General features: G+C 42.5%; 1 protein-coding gene and 1 long non-coding RNA gene across 3 annotated transcripts in view; one reads left to right on the forward strand and one right to left on the reverse strand.

The window, feature by feature from the left end:
• Positions 1-7,386, forward strand: part of LOC138289062 (uncharacterized) — a 55,072-nt gene extending 47,686 nt beyond the window's left edge. The window contains exon 3 of the long non-coding RNA XR_011202544.1: positions 7,360-7,386. This is a non-coding gene — a long non-coding RNA (uncharacterized lncRNA). The remainder of the gene's footprint in view (positions 1-7,359) is intronic.
• The window catches only part of PTPRD (protein tyrosine phosphatase receptor type D), a 3,982,777-nt gene that overhangs the window by 762,556 nt on the left and 3,203,108 nt on the right, over positions 1-17,113 (reverse strand). The gene's annotated exons all lie outside the window — the stretch shown is intronic.

Below are 17,113 nucleotides of genomic sequence, written 5' to 3' on the forward strand. Positions count from 1 at the left end.
TTTTAACGCACAACGGCTCCAACGCAGTTGTGCGTCAAAAATGTCAACGCCGGCTAACGCCATTCCAAAGCGCCATGCGGGCCCCTTATTTATGGAATGACGTTAGCCGGCGCAGCTGACTGGTGTGCGTCAAAAAAAATGACCCACACCAGGCAGCGCCGGCGTAGGGGAAAATGGAGCTTGGGCGTCAAAAAATGGGGCAAGTCGGTCTGAGGCAAAAAATCTGCCTCAACCCGATTAGCGCCATTTTTTTTGACTCCCACCCTCCATTGACATGACTCCTGTCTTAGCAAAGACAGGAGTCATGCCCCCTTGCCCAATGGCCACGCCCAGGGGACTTCTGTCCCCTGGGCATGGTCATTGGGCATAGTGGCATGTAAGGGGGCACAAATCAGGCCCCCCTATGCCACATAAAAATAAAAATAAATTACTTACCTGGACTTACCTTAAGTTCCCTGGGATGGGTCCCTCCATCCTTGGGTGTCCTCCTGGGGTGGGCAAGGGTGGCAGGGGGTGTCCCTGGGGGCATGGGAGGGCACCTCTGGGCTCCTTCCGAGCCCACAGGTCCCTTAACGCCTGCCCTGACCAGGCACTAAAAAATGACGCAAAAGCGGCTGGATGTCATTTTTTTTTACCCGCCCACTCCCGTGCGTCATTTTTGCACGGGTGTTTAAATAAGGCACACATGCCTTGGAGTCATTTTTTAGACGGGAACGCCTACCTTGCATATCATTAACGCAAGGTAGGTGTCCACGCAAAAAAATGACGCAAACTCCAAGATCTTTGGCGCTAGATGGGTCTAACGCCAAAGTATAAATATGGAGTTAGCTTTGCGTCGGATTTGCGTAAAAAAAAACGCCGCAATTCCAGCGCAAACAGAGTATAAATATGCCCCGAAGAGCGTAAGTCAGCCTTTTGAGCAATAATTGTCTTGGAGTACCTGCTCTGATGTGCTACCGTTTAGGAGGCAGAAGATTCTAAGCAAGAGCACTGTGACCCAACAAATATACATTCTCATTCTGCACATCCTAAAGACACCACAGACAGTTTGCCAGGAGGATAAAACAAATACAGGATCTTTGTTTTGTGGTATGCTTTTCTAAGATTACTCTGTTATTTATGACACATGGTTCTTGAACAGATACAAACAAAATCTATTCCCTCATCCCCACCTAATGTAAGGCTACGAGGCAAATACAGAGGCACAAAACGGGTGGACATTTTGCAACTGCTAATTTAGGAAGAGTTAGTTCATGTCTGTTAATGTAAAAAAGTATCTTACCAAATAACTGTCTTGTTATTCTGCTAGGCTGACTGCAGAAAAACCAGGTCTGCTACAAAAAAGAGCAGAACAGCATGCTTTTCTATAATAATTGGGAAATCGTTTGATAGGTCACACACTTTTTCCCCATCCTTTGACCTGTTTTTCGGGATCTGTCACCCCAACCTGTTTCCTGCACAAACATTTCCAAGCACTGGGGCTTTGTCCTGTCTCATTCACAAAGAGTTGCATAAATGACAGTTCCGTATATGGTTACCTGGAAAACCTATACTGTCTAATGATATGCAGGCTGAAGTCTTTCTTATCGTCAACATATCCCTAGAAATATTAAAAGCTAGCAAACCTAAGGGTTCTAGTGACAAACATTTGCTCTTGAACACGTTTAGAGATGCCTTCTCTAGTCAGATCAGTATACACTACCAGAAGTTCTAAAAATGGTCACTGATTTTGCACTGCTTCTGTATAAAATATTAAACTCTTGTTCCATGAGTGAAGTCTGTCTCAGAACAGATCAGGTCCACTTCTGTGAACCAGAGGATTTTGTTTTCAAAATAAGATATACAGCTCTGAAATCTTAATTCTGCCTGGCTACACCTTTACAACACAGCATTGTTTAATGTTTGTAAGTGCAATGGCGATATGCCTTTCCCTCCGTCTGCCATGTTTTTATGTTTTATTTTGGCTGTCGGCAAAAAGATTTAGGGCCATATGTACGAACCCTTTTTCCCATAGACACAGAATGGGTAAAAACCTTTGCTACATCTGGCCCTTAATGCCTACAAGACCGTCTAGAAAGAAAACCTTGGTTTGGATTATATCCATAAACTCAGAATTTGAATTTGGTGGTAGAGACTGATGGAGATTTACAAGCATTTGCATTGAAGAACATGAGTTGTAAATTACTGTTGATATAAATTTACTAAAACACATTTAGTACATAGGGTATAATATAGAATTCCACATCCAACACACAACCCAGTTATCCAATATGCAATTTGATCTCTAAAACTAATCTGGAAGTTAATCCAAAAGGAAGAACAATGAAAATGCACATTTAATGGTCCTACTCCTGTAAAGCCATTACTGTTCATGAGCACACAGGAACTCCTTTGGTTGCTCTGGGAGTAGCCAATGCTCAGTTGCACTAAGGTTAGCATGGAATAAATGCTTGATCCGGTCCTACCCAAGAAACTTCATTGATGTAGGTGGGTCCCAAGATAGAAAGTTTAGAACTGCAAACTGGAGCACACGTTTTGAGCTGCATGGCAGGTAACTGGAATCTGCTTTTCCACAGCATATATGTAATCAGAATCCCTGTCCATTCTTAAAAAAAGGGATGCTTGCATTTTGTTCCCAGATATCCAGCAGCATCACAAAACACATGTTAACGAGTGACCCTACACTAAGGCCTTAAGGCAGGTCAAACACATTGTTAATGGATCTTTTGTTTGCCTGCTTAGGGTTCCCTGAACGCTACTGTTGCCAGATTGTAACATTGAGATAAGTATCTTTCCTCACTCGTCCTTTAGCTTGACAGGTGATGTCTACTTCCATCAGCATGTCTCATTTGCTCCTGGATGCTTTTACATAGTTCAAAAAACATTTCCTCAAGGACAGATACAACAATGTTGAAAGGATCTTAATTAATTACCTGTACAAACATATAAATCATATTGAGTAGCTCTATTACTCAGTCACCTCTACACATGCTTTATTGCAAATCGATCAGCATATGGAGGAGGAATTGTTTAAGTCTGTGGTACTCCAGACATAAACCTGTTTGCCCAAAGGCACATATTTTTAGTCCTAGCTGAAGAAGATGGCTTTACACCCCTTTAATATCAGAACCCACACAGCAGTTCTACTGTCATCAATCTAACAAGATTGAGAGACATTGAAAGTTGTTTTTGGGATACTTGTTAGGATGCCACACCCATTCAGTATTGGGCCTCTTCATTGAGACTGCATATGTGAGCAGCAGCTATGGACAACTGCAATATATACTTCGTGTGTGAAGCAGATAACGAATGACTTTGGCACACACAGAAGGCACAAATACATTTCACTCTATCTACATCAATCATCATCAAACACTAATTTGTTTCTATCTCTACTGACATCAGCTAACGTCCTACAAAACTAAAAGGCTTAGGGCCATATGTATGAACACTATTTCCCATAGACACAGAATGGGTAAAACCCTTTGATACATCTTGCTCCTAGTAACTCTATGGCAAATGGTAGGCCATTAACTACTCTGTTCACCACATTGCATTTGAGACAGGGTTAGATTCCGTACTTAAACTGTGTTCATGCCTTCTGGGTTAGCTATTATTCGCCCATCCGATGGCTGTATTTTTTAAATGCATACCTCAATACTTATTATTTACGGTCTCATTCATAATAGATTGTGTATAATGTTGTGACTCGCTCCATCCTAGCCTCATACCATACATATAGAATGAAGAGATTGCTCATTTGTTGTGGTTGTTGAGTGGTTTTAATGATAGTGAAACACCACTGTGTAGTTTAAATAGACTTCCCCCACGTCCACAGCACTGTAGTCACAACCCATCGTTAAACCAGCCACTAAGCAGGGCATGCCATTCAATAGGTTAAAGGTAATTATCTTTAGGTTTTTCCGACTGTGGCAGTGCACTGCTCCACTGCTACCAATCAGAAGATTTCACACAAAGTGAGAGCCACTTGTTTTTGTTTTATGCACAAAGCAAGTGTTAAAATCTACATAATATCAAACACAAACACAGTCGCGGCATTCAGCTCTTTGGAGGGACGAGGCAGGTGCAGTGCGCACAGGGGACATTTAATAAAAAACATAACATAAAGAAAGAAAAGAACTTACCTTCTCCATTGCCACTGCTCCTGTGTCCCTTGTTGCCCCAGCTGCAGGCACAGGCTCCAGGTCTGCCCTGCGGCCAATTCTGATGCTGCTCAGATCAGCATCAGGATTCACTCCCAGGCAGACTGGGAGCCTGTGCAGGCTCTCTCCGGCCCGGTCACTGTGTTGCTGGGTTGGAGAAAGCCTACTGCGCATGTGTGTTTGGCCAGCACGAGACAGCCGGCCAAACACACATGCACTCTGAGGGATGTGCTCTGTGCATGTCCCTCAAGTGCTTGTCACTCCCAATGCTCCGCCCCTTTACAAGAAAACGATAACAAACACAGTGTATTATCGTTTTCTTGAAAAGGTTTGGCAGCTGCCGCTGCTGGCGGGGGGAGGGGCAACACATTTCTTTAGCTATCGTGGTACCCCACCAATTATTTTAGGAATTTTAAGACCATCTGCTAATTGTGAATATAGAAAAGCGCATAAATGTGCAAGATATTCAGAACATGCAAATGAGCTGTTAAGTCAGAGAACTATTTTGACATTGACATGATTATTTGGCAACTTTTCTAAACTCAAAGCAATGTGGGAAATGCAGATGGGTTCTTTATACTGGAAGTCAGTAGGGGCATTGCTATGGATGACCGAACTGGATTGTAAAACTACAATTTATAAAAACTGTCTACTACAGCACATCTTGTGATTAATAGAAACAACTTAACTCAAATTTACATTGTACACATGGGAAAATTAATCCTCTACAGTCTGCACTGAAAATACATTCCCCAGAATCATCTAGCCACCACTCAATGCCCCAATGGTCTTTATCACTGTAGTAAAACCAGAATCATGCCACAAGGTCACGGTATTCACAATATCTCTGAGAGCCTTAGTTGAAGAGAGTAGCACCCCAAAAGGTAATTAACCGGCCAAAGAAGTATATTTATACGAATATTCAACAGTCACACGCATGTGTACTCTGGTTGGGCTAGTCCATAGTCTGCTATTGTGTTGTGAAAGTGATGACCCTCTTGGCGCCAGAGGCGCGAATGTCACAAATCCTCAATAAAATGTACATTCCATGACCGGGTACAATCTGTCAAGACCAGCAGACAAGAGGCATTCTCGCTGATAATATAAGCAGCACAAAACCTGCTTCTTTATGTGAAAAGTGACTGAACACTGACATTTGTCAGTGACAAGTGCTCGTTTGTGGGAGGTTGCCATACACCAGTGATAACTGTGTGATGACAATACTGCAGGGCACTGCCTGTATTTCAGAGTAGCTCTCTGAGTGAGGATGCTAGCATTAAACACACTGTAACTAAAGAGCTCTGAATGCTGTATATAGCCCGCATGATTTGTTACAGGAAGAAATGATATTTGATGGATGTGTGGCTGACAGATTTTCTTGTATGTGCTTTACTGTTAGCAGTCTGCCTTCCTGCCACCTCATGGTGCCCCAGTGAGGCCTCTGCAGTTCTGCCGTAAGCCCTGTTTAGTAGACAGCACTTCCCTATGTGTCAGGCTGTCCTCCATTTTCCTAACCTTGCTGATCCATTCTGTATCCTTTCCGTCCTCAAACCTTGAAGCGATCACCTGGAGGTGGGGTCCTGTTTGTCCAAAGACAATAAAAAGCACATGCACACTTTCTGGTTGTCCTCAGTCTCATCGGATATTCTAGTTTCCGTGGTATGGTTCATATATGTTTAAGTACCTTTAGGGGCATACTTACAAGCCCCTAGTGCCTTCCTGCATCACATGAGCATCATTTTTTTACAATAATGTGGCGTTAAGAAGATTTTTTTTACCTGCACCGTATTTACAAAGCGGTGCAATGCTTGCATTGCACCACTTTGCACCCCCCTAGCGCCATAGTATCTCCACGCCAAGCATAATGAATGCAAGGGGGGAGTTCCGGCGCTAGGAGGCCCCCCAAAATGGTGCAGTGAAATCTACAAGATTTCACTGCACTCTTTTTGGCATCATTTTCAACTCCTGCTCAATTCAGGCATTAAAATGAAGCACCCATAGAAACCTATGGGCCTTCTTGCACTCTGCTGCACTAGCATCAACATTTTTGATGTTAGTGCAGCAAAGCGCTGCAATAACATAACAAATGTTGATGCTATTGGCCTAACAAACGCCATGATGTGCCATATTGTAAATGCAGTCCATCCTTGGTGTTGTTAGATGGGGCAGGGCGACAAAGAAAACTGGTGCATCAGCACTGATGAGCCAGTTTCTTGAAATTATGCCCCTTAGTCGTTCTCTTTCCCAGACAAAAGTTGAGCTATGATTCCCAGCATCTGGCTCTCTGCTAGCATCTGTGTTTCTCCCCTGAACTACTTAGTATATGATTCATATATACGCCTTGATCTTGCAATTATCTTACATAATAAGACTTTTCTAAAACCTGGCCATGTTTGCTTGTTGCTCTAATTTGAGACTAGCTCCAGGTTCTTAGCTGCTTTATAGCTTTCGGATTTGCAGTTTATGTTTTGGTGCTATAGTTTTTTCTGTTAGTAACTCCTGTTTTGGTGCTCTAGCCATATTTATTTCTGAATTGCCATGTAGATATTTGCTTCGTGAGCATTTGCTTCTGTGCTAGTTTGTAAGCAAATAATTTAGTCCTATATTGAACAGTTAGTTCTTCTATCTGGATACCTTTAGTCCTTTCTACAGTTGCTTGTCTGTCTTTGCTTGTTTTTACTGTGCATGTCTTGTTTCTCCAGGTTCTTAGTTGAGTTGGTTGGATGCTCTTTTTTTTTTGTTCCAATCCCTATTTCTTGGAATTCTTCATTATTGCCAGAGCCCTGCCTTTATGTCACTCTTGCTCTGTTTCATTTTTCTTACACTCGCTCTCTGTATTTCTATGAGGCCTGCTGCTATATTCAATTTTTTTCCCTTTAACGTCTCATGTGTTTGAAAAACCATGTTAGCACTATCAAAAGATACAACTGAGTGAAGAGGTGCAGTGTCTCATACGATACACAAAGGCTCAATTTAGCAGTGTTCTTCCATGGGAGCAGTGTGATGTCTACTAGGATCCTGTGAAAATGGCTGTTCATTGGCCTATCTTAATCTCTGTTAGATGCAGAAGGATCATTATCCACAAAAGATCCTTACCGTCATTTCTAGTAGCCTGCCTTTTGTGCCCTTCTTCCAGTTCACAAAATTTTTGCATGTATTTTTTTTTACATGTTTTCTTTCTATTTGGTTTCTGCAGGTCCTACCCAATTCCCGTCAGGGCTTCTCCAGTGTTCAGCACCTATCCAATCTTTACTCTTCCAGGCTTTATGTACTCCTTGGTGACGTTGCTCTCCCTCTTACTGAATTCCATTGTGAAAGCTCCCTTTGAGAACAATACTAAACCAGGTCCGGGCAGAGTGCTGACATTTGCACAACCACTGGATATTAGGCTAAACTGAGTAGGTGAGTACCTGTAAATGTATGATAGCTGATGATATTGGTAAATTTTTCTGGGCCTCTGCATAATTGATGTAACCATTTGCAAACTAGAGTCTGAATCACAAAATATGAAAAAGATATATATGTCAATCAGACAATCAATCATGCTGTATTTGTATAGCATGACATGTCACCCATGAGGGTATCCAGGCACTGGGCTGTGGTTGTCAGTCGAAAAGCCAGGTCTTGGGCTTCTTCTTGAAGTCTGTCAGTGAGGGTGATGTACACATGGAAATGCATCCAAATGTTAGGTTTTCATGTATGCTTTTCTTTCGTATATTTACCACAGCTGATTATCACATGTAACATCTGCTGCTGTGTGGAGAATTCCATTCCCCTATGTGTCCCTTAAATGTGGGGATGTTTTGGTTTGCATCACAATAAAATCGTACTCTTGCCCTAGAATGAAATACCACTAAGTATAAGCACACAAATTGTGTGTGAAATTAATTGGCAGGGCCTGTAAATGCAGACAATGTTATTATTTTTGAGGGGTTCAGAACATACCAAATCTCCATATATCTGAACCCAGGGACCACTCATATTCTTACTCTTATTTTTAAAGTTAAGACTGAAGAAAGCTTGATATACCAGTCCATTTAACTCAACAACAATGTTAGTCTGCAGGCAAAAAAGTCCAGATATCCTGGCCTGGTGAATCAGAATGAATTGTTAATTTCACGTGTGGCATTATGTTGAATTACTGTGTGCTTATGTGGTTTTGTAACTCTGTCCCTTGGTGAAGTTTAAAAGGTGTGGACTTTTGTAATACTTGATTGCACATGGATTGTGCTTTATTGGTGGTATTTTTCAACTACATGTTTTCCAGATGTGTTTATCTCTCTTCTTTACACATCACTGCCAACTTTGCTATTGTGGGTCTGATTTACAAGAAGGGTATTCTTTTAAAAACAGGGATAAGGAATGATCATTCGCAATCTTGAAAAAAGTATATTCTAATTTAACAATACAGTTGCATGAATACTGCGGTTGCTTACACATTTGGGTGAATTTCAGCTTGCTGCGCTTTTGGTTCAGTTAGCGGAAAATACATTTAATCAAAGTGTTCTGCTGATGGTACTACTGTGTGTTCGGTAAAACATTAGTGCTCTATACAAGGACAAAGTTAATGGTGAATTCATGCAAAACCTTGGCGGGTGCTAGAGCAGAAACAAACAGAGGTAAGGCGTGAACAGGCTGCATTGATTGGATGATTCAGGTCCAAATTCTGCTTAGGCAGATCTATATCTCCCCCTTAGTAATTAAGAAAGCGATACTCAAACATCAGCACAAGACATTTGTGCTGATTCTGAGACTGATCAGTGGCGTAACATAGGCCCTCGCAGCCCCCGCAGTATGTGCTTGGGGGAGGCAGGAGCTCCCGGGGGGCTCTCAGCACAGTAGCTTGACCTCAGGGCTCCTGACTGAGTCCAGGGTGAGGGGGGGGTGGTCATCCATGTACTTTCGGGGGCGCTGATGTTTTGTTAGGCTACTGAGACTGATGTAGCAATCACCGGCAGTTGTAGCTGTTTGAGTTGAGTTGTTCTGGCCGGCCAATTATAGGAAGTACACTAATTCTTTAAACCACAGGTCCTCTGTGGAGCCTCATTTTACTCGATCATACCATTTTAACCACTTTTCACGTTCACGAGTTTACTGTCCCATTAATTTTCAAAACAAATTGATATTTTGCTGCTGGTGAAAGTCCTACTGGAAAAGCAAAACTCCTAAATTGTAACTATCAAATCTGTCAACCTTCAATCAAAATGCTGCTACTGTAGTTGCAATCTGATACAGACAATTAAAAGGTAATACACGAATGTTTCCATGCCTTTACTATCTTTTCTGTTACTGCAGAAGAAGAAAGTATGACAAGCACAAAAACAGATGGAGAAGAGCAGGTGAAGTGTAGAGGTGTACAAAACTTATGAAAGTTTTTTAAAATGCTATTTTCCCCCTGAATTATGCAGATAATTAAAATACATTTGCTGGTCAGTCCAATTTCAATTTAATTACTAAAATATTTCCACAGAAATATTTCATAACATTAACATAAAAAACAAGTGATATACATATTACATTTCCTGTAAGTGTGGTAACTCCAGTTACTGTACTTACTTGAATTCCAAGGTTTGCGGCTAACACAGCACCCCCACAATTTTCACCAGGTAATTTTTAGCGTGTCAACTAAAGTAAAAATGGTGAAAAAATACCAGGACTTGCAGATTTTGGTGTGGTAAACACAGAAAGCGCCATATTGTGTCCCGTTTTTCTGGAGTGAACTTGGAACAGGTGACAAATATTGCAGCTGTTAAATTATGATCTCTGTAGTATTGGACTTTATCAGATGTAGTAATTATTGTGTCCGGGCCAAGGCCACTTGTAATTAAGGCCTTTGAGCAAAGCGAATTCCGGGAACTATGCAAGTTTAAGCCAGTGTAACAAAAAATTCAGTCATCTAGTGAAATGTTGAAACTGCGCAGATTGAATTTTAACCCGAGTCCATTATAAATGTTAAGGTAAAACCTAAATTGTGGCGATTCGCCTTTCAAGAACATAATAGAAGCAAGCACTAGAAGATGGTGGCAGTCCAGAAAAGTACAATTGTGAAGGACTTGATATCAGCAGTGCTTTAAAACTGAAGACACCACAGAAAGTTATATCCCATGATGTTTGTCTTGAATTAATATTCGTTTTATGATTGAAAAGTGGAAGTTTAAAGGATGGCTGATAACAGGCGGGATCAACCAATGTATAAAAGTGACAGAAATTGATCAAACTAATAGGCTACACACGTGTAATTATAAATATGTTACACAACTGCATTTGTACTGGTTATTATTTTATATTTCTGCAGGGAAAAATGTTTTGAAACTTAAGAAATTCCTTCCACTTCTTCTGCAGTAGTTTGAGGGTGTTGCTTCCCTTTCACCCTTGCTTGGGACTTAGGACTGTTCTTAACTGGAGTTCATATCCAGCCACATCCATGGTTGGATTAGGCATTGCAGATATTTTCGAATATGCATAATCTTGCAGGTTTTGTATGCATTAACCTACATATGCAGGCATCTATGATCTGGAATGCCTACACCTCTCCTCTGTGAGATTTGCTCACTTGTAAAGTGCAATGTAGGCGTAGTTTGTAAGCTGAGTAAATCTCTTTAGTGGTGGAAATGCATATTTCCCCCATAAAGTATGAGTTTACATTAGTAAATGAAAGCATTTGCACAACTTATGCGCAGGAATACCTTTGTGAGTCGTTCCCAGTGTCTGCACATAGAAAGATGTTCTGCACTCCATGCTCTTCATCAAGGATGGAGCAAGGTTTCTTATAGCTTATAATGTCACCATATGTTTAAATCACATACTGTTAGTTTCTTCTCATTTTAGGCAACTGAGTGATTGAGAAGTAAAACAAGGGAATAAAGCAGTCAGTTAGCGTGTCCATGCACAGATTGCACAACATGTTACACACATGTTCCCACAGACAAGTTAAAATAGCCAGTCACAAGGGTATAATGTCGTAGAGACACTCTCCTTAGTTGTAGGTGGCTGATTGCCTGGGCTTTGTGGTGATCTACCTCCTTTCAATGAATCTTCCTTTTTCAGAGGCCAAGGCAGTAGGCTCATCCTCACTAAGATGTCCTCCCTGGTTAATTGGTATCATCTCCTTCTTGTTTTTTCCCATTCCCATGCCTGACTGCCCCTTGCCTGCTGGCAGGTCTAGAGCATCCTTATTAACTGGTGCCTTCTTCTTCTTCTGATCCCCCTCCTTATCACATTGCCCTTGCTCCAGACAGTGTCCCTCTCATTCCACTTCCTAATTGATCAGTTAATTTCTTGAGCAGAGCTGGTAAGAGCAGAATATGCATTGAGGCATTCAAGTGCCGTGAAAACGCAGCACCACATTATCCCACACCCAAGAAGTTGAGGCAGATCTTGTAAAATAAGTCCCAGTGGCCAAACAGAATATGCCCTATGTTTCTATGAACTGTGAAGTACAAAGGACCTAGGGCCATATGTAAGAACACTTTTTCCCATAGACACAGAATGGGTAAAAACCTTTGCTACATCTGGCCCCTATTGTTCAGATTGCACCTTTCTGCAGCCACTCTGTGGATGTAGCATGCTGGATGAAATATGCGCCTTGTGGCTGCAAAAACAGTGCGGGATAAAATGTGGGTCTGTGATCACTAAAGAGTCATTATTAGGATCGATAACAGCCCCGCTAGTGATTCTACGCATGCCCGCTATCCTAATAGGCCACAGTGTATACAGTAAAAGGCAAGCTTTCACTAATGTTACATATTTATGGTTTTCATATTTAAATACAGCATCTGTAATAGGTTATCTAAGCGCCTAAAACATGCAACAACATTTTTCTCTGTGCATTACACAACATGGACCTGCCCTATGTAAGATCATCGTAGTCCCTCTGCAACACTGTGAACTCTACTTGCAGACAGCAGGTCCCCCTGGGACACAGATCTAAATCATAGGCCCTTGTTGTAGGTCATTGATTTTTTTATTACAAGGATATATATCTTTTCCAGACTGCAGCCACCACCTGTGTCAGGGGCCCTCTGTGTTTGATGGTTAACGAGGACAATGACCTTTAGCATGCCTCAGTCAGTGAGACATTCTAATATAACGCTGACCAAAAGTGTACATATATCTTGATGTGAAATGGTCCTTGATTCAAGAGTTTCTCCTTCTACAGGCAGCAACATCCATCTATTTATACTCAGGTGCAAATTCTCATTAAAGGTACAGTACTTGTTTCCACACTTTGAAAACTCAGCAAATAAATCTTTTATATTTCACAAACACAACCATCAATCCATGGGGAGTAGAATAAACCCCTGACCCCAGCGAGCCTTTAGATATATCCCAGTTTCTCCTCACTGATTGATTCCTCATTCAGAAGCAATGGGCCTCGTTTCACAGAGTGGGAATGTCCATTTAATGACACTGTTGCAATGACAGGAGCTGCATCCTAGTCCCCACTGGACCTCATCAGTGCCAGGGGGAGGTATGACAATGCACCCACCAAGCCTAACTCTACACTGCCCTTGAGCCTTGATTCCCTGTGCCCAACATTCATCAGTCCTCCTGCTTGCATGTTTGACTTGCTCTAATCAGGTGAAAAATGTCAGCAGATTTGTCCCTGAATAGCAGGAAAACAATACTGGTACAGGACCTAGGGCCTTATTTAACCCATCACAAATGTGACAGATATCCAGTCTTCCTTTCTGCAAGCGCATTATACCCAGGGGTGCCCCATCCCTTCAAGGGCCCACAACCCTTTAAGGGCCCAATCAAATCAATGTCGATGAATATCTTTGATATGGGAGACACAGGGACCCCTCACTACATTCTGCAGAGAAGCCCCATCATTTTGTATTACGCAACTGACTCTACCTAAATATATTTGAAACAAGGCAGACAGGATATCATCTCACAAACTCTAAATCAATCCCCTAGCTTCTTCTGAAATAGATATTTAGGACCACTGGTATCCCCAGACCAAATCCAGCACACATGTAATCAGGGTCTGTAGGTATTTATCTTCATCCACTCCCCTGTCCTCTATTCCTACCACTTTGGAATGATAGTGAGAGGAAAGACCAGAAGACTTCTTGGAGTATAGGGAACCCAAAGTGTCAATGATAGGGAGTCAGTATCTGAGAGGCTGACAACTTATATATCTCTAGTGTGTTCATTGTAATCCCTGATGTTGAGAGCATTTGGACATTAAACATTTGGGGACTAATTTACTAAACTGTCACCCAACACAGCACAGCTGCCAAAAATGCTGTGCTGCTTTGCGTGACAGGGAGGGAGCAGGAAAGCGCCATATCTACAGAGAGATGACTCTCTCCTCCTCGCTCGCTAGCGTAGGTGCAGATCTTAGCTGCTGTGCATCACGCACACAACTTTGCATCATAATTGAAGGGTGTGTTCGTGAGTCTAGCATAGGTTTTGTATTGGAAGGCTACCCTCTTAGATTTCCTTGTGCCATTTTTTCAGCGTTTAAAGCACCTGCTCAGAGCAGGCGTTAAAAGGAGGCATGGCACTGAATACAAAGGGCCCCTGTGTACTCTGCAGGAGTAGCGCCAATAAATTTGGTACTACTCCTGCAGAGTACATCAATAGCGTCAGAAATTCTGATGCTATTGCCCCCTAACCTGTGCCATGGTGTGCCATATCTTAAATACTGAGCGCACATGGTGGCTGTAGGGGGCTGCTACGGGCACAAAGAAAGTAGTGTTCCATTTATTCTTAAATCAGTCCCTAAGTAATGTAAAGCAGCGCTTCACTCTACTTTGTGTTACTTTAACTCAAGTTCCAGTGCAAAAGAAGTTTTGCGTTGGAAAGTAAATAATTAAAAAAACATTTTGTACTGGTTTGCTTCATTTTTATGACGCAAACTCAGAGCAAAATGTTAGTGAATCACCCCCTTGGTGCTTTTACGTGTAGCCGTGACAAGCAGTGTATGTGAAGGCCATTGCATTGCACACAAATATGGAGTAAACGTTAAGTGATTTTCTCTGTTTGGAAGCCATTTAATGAGCAGGTGTTCAAAGCAAAATTACCAGGGGAGCATTTTGTGTCTTCAGGCGCACCGTTCAATAGAAAGCTATGAATTAAACATTTCATAAATGATCAGCGCTCTTTGTTGTGATGGGCGTCAAACAGTTGTTGTGCGTGTTTTATTTATGAACTGTGTACAGTACTGCCGGTTTAACCTTGCCAGTACTATGTTTCTGCTTCTAGACTGCTCTGACTGTATGCTGCATCCCATCCCTGTTCAGCCCCTAATGATAGAAGCTATATGCATTTTGATTAACTGCCTCTCATTTGCATGGATTATCCTGTCGCGAGGAATTTTCATGCATTGTGCCCAGATGTTCATGTGACAATTTCGTCTCCTGTGATGGATCAGGGGGCCTAAAAGGCCGCATCAGAATGTTGTCAGGTGTTTTATTTAAGAGTGAATGGCGAAAAGACGTAAAAGCGCTTATATCATAGTGACATTTAGTGGATTGCAATGATAGTTTAATGAACAGGAAAGGTTGAGATTTAATCAGGATTAATCACAATATGCACACTGGTGAAGCATGGGATCTATTTTGATTGGTTATTATACAAAAGTGCAAATGTGGTGAAAAGGAAAGTATACAATAGCCGAATAAACAAAATATCAGATTTCACCATTGGCATTTCCAAGCACAAGATATGTTTTCAACCATATCCTGAAAACGAAGTTTCATGTGAAAAGTAATTGCTTGAAATTCCATACCTATGTTATTCACAGCAATTGTGCTACAACCAAACATGAACACAAAAAACAACTATGCTAATATGTGCAAGCAGTTACCTCAGGTTTAAATGGACACAGCATATTAACTTGGATGTAGAAAGCAATGAATATTCAATGACTGCATTTCTGCCAGACACAAATAATGAAACCTTTAACCAAGAGAACTAACAAAGCTCCGCATTCTTTGGAAGATATTCCAGTGAAGTCATTATCCATCAAAATTACTGTGCAGAAACATGACAAAGGGAGTTATGGACACAAAAACAGCTCTCCTTACAGCTTTACGGCGCCTAAATACCTCAGCTGGTTCGCAGTGCGTAAACAGGAAGGCAGCCATGGAGAGGACGTCTTTGGAAGAATATTCCAAGCTTCAGAAAATAAGGGATATTTACAGACATATCCTGTAGTCCAGGGTCGGACTGGAAAAGTAAATAGGTCCGGTGTGAGAAAGTAGCCTCTTTCTAGCATGGTTACCCCCGCTTTTGGCCTGTTTGTGAGTGTGTCAGTGTGTAATTACTGTGTCACTGGAATCCTGCAAGCCAGGACCCCATCGCTCATAGATAAAAACCTATATGTCAGTATATTTTGCCTGTATCACTAGGATCCTGCTAGCCAGGACCCCAGTGCTCATAGTTTGTGGCCTAATGTGTATCCCTGTGTACTGCCTAACTGTGTCACTGAGGCTCTGCTAATCAGCACCTCAGTGCTTCTGCTCTCTCTGCTTTTAAATTTGTCACTGCAGGCCAGTGAATACATTTACCAATTTCAATTGGCACACTGGACCCCCTTTATAAGTCCCTAGTATATGGTACCTAGGTACCCATTGCATTGGGGCACCAGGAGATCCATAGGGGCTGCTGCATTTCTTTTGCCACCCATAGGGAGTTCAGACAAACCCTTACACAGGACTGCCATTGCAGCCTGCGTGAAATAGTGCACACACTATTTCACAGCCATTTTCACTGCACTTAAGTAACTTATAAGTCACCTATATGTCTAACCTTCACTTGCTGAAGGTTAGGTGCAAAGTTCCTAAGTGTGAGGGCACCCTTACACTAGTAAAGGTGTCCCCACATAGTTCAAGGCCATTTCTCCGGACTTTGTGAGTGTGGGGACGCCATTTCACGTGTTCACTACATATAGGTCTATGCCTATATGTAGCTTCACAAAGGTAACTCTGAATATGGCCATGTAACATGTCTAGGATCATGGAATTGTCCCCCCATTCCAAATCTGGTATTGAGGAGCCAACTTCATGCATCCTGGGGGCTCCACCATGGACCTCTGCTGCCACCTCACAGACAATGTTCTGCCCTCCTGGGGTCTGGGCAGCCCAGTCCCAGGAAGTCAGAACAAAGCATTTCCTCTGAGAGAAGGGTGTTACATTCTCTCCCTTTGGAAATAGGTGTTACAAGCTGGGGAGGGGTAGCCTCCCCCAGCCTCTGGAAATGCTTTGAAGGACACAGATGGTGCCCTCCTTGCATAAACAGGTCTACACCGGTTCAGGGACCCCTTCTACCCTGCTCTGGCGGGAAACTGGACAAAGGAATGGGGCATGACCACTCCCCTGTCCATCACCACCCCAGGGGTGGTGCCCAGAGCTCCTCCAGTGTGTCCCAGACATCAGCCATCTTGCTTTGAAAGGTGTGGGGGCACTCTGGAGGGCTCTGAGTGACCAGTGCCAGCAGGTGAAGTCAGAGACCCATCCTGATAGGTCCATACCTGATAAGGTAGCTATTTAGGGTCTCTCCTGTGGGTTCTCTTCAGATTCTGCTTGCAAGTTTCCTTCAGGAATCCTCTGCACAAACTTCAGACTCTTCTGACCTCGGATCAACCACAGCCCGCTCCAAGAAATGCTGTAACTGCAACAAAAGTATCTACAAGAGACACTTTTCTTCAGCAACCTCAGCTCCAAGTCAGCAACTGCAACAGTTTCCACAGTGTGCATGCTCTGGGGACTCCCTGTCTTCATCCTGCACCAGAAGATCCGAAGAAATCTCCTGTGGAGTGATGGAGTCACTCCCATGCTCCAAGCAGGCACCTTTCAAGACGATGACCGGTACCCTGGGATCCTGAGGTCCTGCTGACACAATTTGGAGGAGGTAAGACCTTGTCTTTCCCGAGAACGATGGTACCCCTGTGTACTGTGTCTTCTTCACCTCCTGAGGCCTCTGTGCACTCTCTGCAA

Source organism: Pleurodeles waltl, chromosome 1_1 (assembly GCF_031143425.1).
Source record: "Pleurodeles waltl isolate 20211129_DDA chromosome 1_1, aPleWal1.hap1.20221129, whole genome shotgun sequence".
Taxonomy (NCBI): domain Eukaryota; kingdom Metazoa; phylum Chordata; class Amphibia; order Caudata; family Salamandridae; genus Pleurodeles; species Pleurodeles waltl.